The sequence below is a fragment of the Clytia hemisphaerica genome, unplaced genomic scaffold (assembly GCF_902728285.1).
Source record: "Clytia hemisphaerica strain Z4C2 unplaced genomic scaffold, Clytia hemisphaerica genome assembly, whole genome shotgun sequence".
In the NCBI taxonomy this organism is placed as follows: Eukaryota; Metazoa; Cnidaria; class Hydrozoa; order Leptothecata; family Clytiidae; genus Clytia; species Clytia hemisphaerica.
In genome coordinates, this window is record NW_027103342.1 from 79,492 (window position 1) to 85,380 (window position 5,889).

The window sequence follows — 5,889 nt, forward strand, 5'->3', positions numbered from 1 at the left end:
TTTATAACGAAAAAGTTATCTTTCGAAAAAATTTCTCCAAAAATGTAAAGAGTTCTTAATACTATCTCAGTTTTTTAAACCACGAAACTCGTGGACACTTCTTGCCCCGTTCTGCTTTTATTTTTTAACAGATTTAAATGTTGAAGTTTATTCATTTTTCGAATTTTTATATTTACCATAAGCATGTACAAGCTAATAAACGACTAATATATTTTGATATTGTGATTACTAAACATATAATTTTTAGGTTTTTATGTACAAATTGTAATTTCTACGTATCACAATTTTTCCATACCAAGTATATGTATGGTTGATAACTGTTTTCAGCGTTTTATTTTCACCATTCCATTCTTATGAGGCTCAAGTCTTACATTCAAGTAAGTAAGCAAGCTACACGACTAATTCAGACATAATAGAAATAAAGCAAAAAGTAATGGAGGAGGGAACAATTTTAGTCGTCTAGAAACCTTTGTGCAGTAACTTAAAACAAAAGAAAAGTGTCAATATTACAATTATAATTTTTCCCCCCTCAACAAAAATTCTTGAAAAAAAATGTGTGTGGATTTGTGTGTTGAAATTTTTTGATTTGAGTTGATATCGTTTTGAGAGTTTGTTGTTGCTTGATAAATTGTTTTCTCGGTACGCAAGTTTCTGCATACCTAGCCGGGGATTCTATAAGGCCGGAACACTGGATTCTTTCAGTCGTTTATACAAACTGAATCCCGTGACAATAATCGTATTATCATATAATGTCTATACTGCTGTATTACACGCATTATAAACAACTCCAGTCAAGTATCATGGATGATCTTCGAAAAGTAGAAATATCCGTAATTACATCAAAACTTTTGCACAGATACTTTTTAGTGTCTGAAATTCGTTCCATTTCAACCTCTTATTGATGATTTTACAATTTGGCCTAGAGTTCAAGAAAGTAATACTGAAGTTGAGCCAGAGTACAATTACCCCGTTCGATTTTTCTTATTATGTGATTGTGTGAATGGGCATTTTCGGTTGCGTGAATGCGTGAATAGAAAAAACTTGCGTGAACGTGAAAATGTACTTTTTGATTGCGTGAATCTGGGCTATTTTGTGCATGAATACGTGAAATTTCCCTTTTTTCCACCGATTATGTGCAGTTTTCCCGATTTTTCCCAAAAGAATTTCCGATTTCTGAAAAATCGGGTTATTGCGTGAAAGTGGAGGAAAATTTGCGTGAATGCGTGAATTTCGAAAAAAAATTGCGTGATTGCGTGAATTGACGGGTCCGCTGGGGGGCCTCTATTATTGCATTACAGTTTATAAAGTTCTTAAATTTACGCTACACCTGGATTACACGGTGGTCATTTTTGGCTGTTTTTCTCCCACTTGCTGAGCAACCTTGTTGAACAAGGGTGTTTTTTGATTGTTATATTGACTACACAACATTTCTTTTACCATATCAACCATTGAAACAGTTTTCCAAAAAAATTTGAAAATTAAAAAAAAAAAAAATTATCACGAAAAATGACGTCATCAAAATTTTGAAGGAAAAAAAACTTCGAAATAGCGTAAAAGTAATATCTTCATCCGATGAGTAGTGTTCGAAAATGGGGTCACTTTTTATTTAGATCAATTCCAAAGTCGAGAAATTGAATTTTTAGTTATGCCCATATAAGGCAAAAAACAACAATCGATTAGGCAATTTGGATTGGAAATGCTTAGGGGGGTATTTAAACAATATGTTCCCGATAAGCTACAGACTTGAAATTTAGTATGAAGTAAGATTAAACAAAAGGAAAATTTTTGGGCTTCAGACTTTTTCATTTTAGGCCTTTATCTTGTTGCTAGGCAACATTCTTTAAAAAGAAATCGGGTTTTTCCGGTATTAAAAATCGGGAAATCGGAATAAAAAAAGTTCTAAAGCTCAAAATTGTTATTTTCTCATAGGGAGTCTCCATACCAAATTTGGTGATTTTACGACAACTCTAAGAGGGTGTTTAAATAGGGTGTGGAGATGGAGATGCAGAGATGCACTGTAAGGGTAGAAATTTCAGAAAATTCTTGAAAAATCTAGATATTTTGACCAAAAATGCTAGAATTTTGACCATTTTTTGCACGAAAGGGATCGAAAATTTGGGGGAAAATGCACTCTAAGAGTATGATTTTCACTGATTTTTGCTGCACTGTAAGGGTGCAATTTTAAAAGCCAATTTTTGGCCCGCACATACCGTCAGTCCGCAAACCCAGAGGAGTTTAAGCCAATAAAAAAATGTTTGACAAATTTTCGACACAACCCCCTGAAAATTTGCCAGTTTTAAATTTAGCAGCCTCGTCCCAGTCTTCAAAAACCTTACTTCGATACTTCGGCTTCAGATTTTTGTAGAAATAAAAGTGACCCCATTTTCGAACGCAGAATTTTCCCCTCTTTTCAATAAAATTGGTTTCAAAATTTAAAAATAACTTTTTAGTTTCGTTTTTTTCAAAAAACTGCCAAAAAAGGGACTGGGAACGAGTTTTGAAAATTTTCAAATTTTGAATTTCTTTTGGAAAATCATAACATTTATTTTTTACGACATAAATAAATTCTCGCTACGCCTATGGCTAGACTTCCACCAATAAAAGCTAATTGAAGACTAAAACCAGGCTATTGAGAGCAACATATGCAACTAAGGGAAATAAAATAAAATAATTTAATAATAGGGTGTCCTAATGAGGTAAACGGGCTCCTCTGCGACACTTACTTAACTCACTATCTGGTCACATACACTTTTTTTATAAGAATATCCAAAATTTTTGAAGCCTTTGGATGTTCTTAACTTTTTGAATTTTATAAGTTTTATTAAGTCTAAAAATGTTTTTAACATCATGCTCTTATTTTCCCTCATTTTATGAGTATTTTTGCCCATTTTCTTAAGAAATCGAGTATTTTTGAGTCCCTAAAGCCTTAAAATGTTCTTAACATTTTAGCCATCGAAGCATTTGAAAGCTTTTTTGATCGGATGAATACTTTAATAGATATACATGCACCCCTACAAAAACTCTCTAATCGACAAATTAAAAGAGGAGCTAAACCATGGATTACAAAAGGAATCAAAACTTCCATCATTAAAAGAGACCATCTCTTGAAGGCCTACTCGCGGGAAAAAGATAACATCATTAAACATGAACTACATACAAAATACAAATTCTACCGGAATCAGATCGTAAAACTCTGCAGAAGAAGTAAAAATAACCACTATAAGAATTATTTTCAAGATAACTTAAAAAACAGTAAGAGAATTTGGAGTGGTGTATACGAACTAATTGAAAGTAAAAAAAAACATAAAAGTACAATAATCTCTCTAAACATAAATGGGCAAGTAACATCAGATCCAAAAGTAACAACTGAAGAACTAAACAAATATTTTGCTACCGTAGCTGATAAAATACGATACACTATAAACGTGAATGACAAGGAATGTAACTTTAATGAAACTCTCCGCAACTCACCAATGAATTCTCTGTTTTTTGAACCAATACAAGCTAACGAAATTATTAAAATCATAAATGCTCTAAAACCAAAATCTGACGGTCCATGTAGTATACCAACAAAAATTTTAAAATCTGTTCTTGCTGATGTAGCTCAACTTCTTGCTAATATATTTAATACTTCCATACAGTCAGGTAAATTCCTAACTGCTCTAAAAGTAGCAAAAGTAATACCTGTTTATAAACATAAAGGCTCACCATACGATCCTAATAATTTCAGACTTATTTCCCTTCTTTCTAATATTGATAAAATATTTGAAAAGCTAATTAAATTCAGAGTTGTAAAATTCCTTGATGAAAAAAATCTTTAAAAATCAATTTGGGTTCCGCAACAAATACTCTACCACACACGCTTTGATAAATCTAACAGAAAAAATTCGATCAAACATAGATAGGGGTCTGTATTCTTGCGGGGTTTTCATCGATCTCCAAAAAGCTTTCGATACTGTTGACCATGAAATTCTCTTATCTAAACTACAGCATTATGGAATACGAGGCATTGCAAATCTCTGGTTTCGATCTTACTTAACTAATAGGAAACAATATGTGTCAATTTCTGGACACGATTCTTCAAAACGAACTGTTAAACATGGAGTTCCTCAGGGCTCTGTATTAGGACCACTACTCTTTCTAATTTACATAAATGACCTTCCTCAAGCTATATTGAATAGCGAAACCAACCTTTTTGCTGATGATACCTGCCTTCTTTCATCTGACCAGGGGGTTCTGACTCAAATTTGAATTCACTCGAAACCAAAGTGAACTCTGATCTAGTTAAACTTTCTTCTTGGCTTCGTGCGAATAAAATTTCTCTTAACACTGCGAAAACAGAGGTCATTTTGTTCAGAAGCAAACATAAATCTGTACCTTACTCTATGAATCTTTACCTTGAAGGACACACCTTAAAATTCACAAAGCATGTCAAATACACGTTTTTTTTTTTATTAGAACACCTAAAATTTGGCTGAGCCTGGATGTGCTTATTTTTTTAGCAATTTTCAGCCTAGAATGTTCTTAAATGCGTTCTTTATTTTTCAAACTACTCTAAATCGACAACATGATACAAAATAAAGAGCACTTAAATTTGGCAAAATTTGGACAATATTTGACTCTCGACTTTTGAAGATCCACCCCTAAATTCGGTTAAAACTGCTTAAAAAGAGGAAAAAATTGTATTTTCTTGTCATTTTTTTCCAAACTGAGGCTGGGCATGTTCTTAAGATGTTCTTAATTTTTCGACGAATTTCAGCCTATATGTTCTTATAAACTAGGTTCTAATAAAAAAAAAAACGTGTATCTTGGTCTCATTCTAGATGAATTTCTAGCCTGGAATTTTCACTTTGATCATTTATCCACAAAGCTTAGAAGATCTAATGGTATTTTGTCCAAACTACGCCACTTTGTTCCACAACTAGTTCTCAAAACTTTATACTATGCTATGTTCCACTCTCATATGTCTTACGCAACAATTATCTGGGGACAAGGCCTTACTCAAAACTCTCGAATAGGAAAATTACAAAAAAGATGTTTGCGTATTCTAACTTTTTCAGATTTTAATGCTGAGACTTCCCCTCTTTTTCAAAACCTTAAAATCCCAACTTTACCAAATACTGTTATCAAATTCAATATTCAACTTGTACATCAAACTCTATCTAATCTTTCTCCTGAAGCCGTTACAAACGTGTTAAACTACAAAACCCTGACACACATTTATCACACAAGAAATAGTTACCTGAAACTTTTAGAGCGCCCCAAGGCAAAAACACTCAACTTTGGATTGAGATCCATAAAATATCAATCACTTTTAATTTGGAACCAACTATTATTACATACAAAGACTGATCTTAGACCATTATCTGAATATACGATCAAAAAGAAGGTTAGAGACTTCCTTCACATCTATCCTCTCGCATACCTTGAAAATGAAAGTTCATCTCTACAAAACCTTGAAATTCACATACAATGACAATTAATATTTTTCAGGTTTTTCAATAGTTGATGTCATATTCTTTTGTATGCATTGTTATTATTTTTTCCTTTTTTTATTGTTTATTTATGGTTAGGTATGTAAACATTGTTTTTATTCTGATTGTTAATGTTTAAATAGTTTTAATAACCCTTAAGATACCTCCCATAATGATATTCGACATGACCAGCTCACGCGACCAGGTGTTCATTCCATTTGATTAGACGGTACGTCTATTGGATGGACTCCTGGCCTGCATTCCTCCCCTAATTTATACAAACTTAAAATATGTAAATTTTTAATGATATGCAGGCGAATAAATTACTTTGAATTGAATTGAATTGAATTGAATTGAAGCCTTATGTTCTTATATATTTTGTTCTTATAAAAGCAAGTGTATTTTTGACAGACAA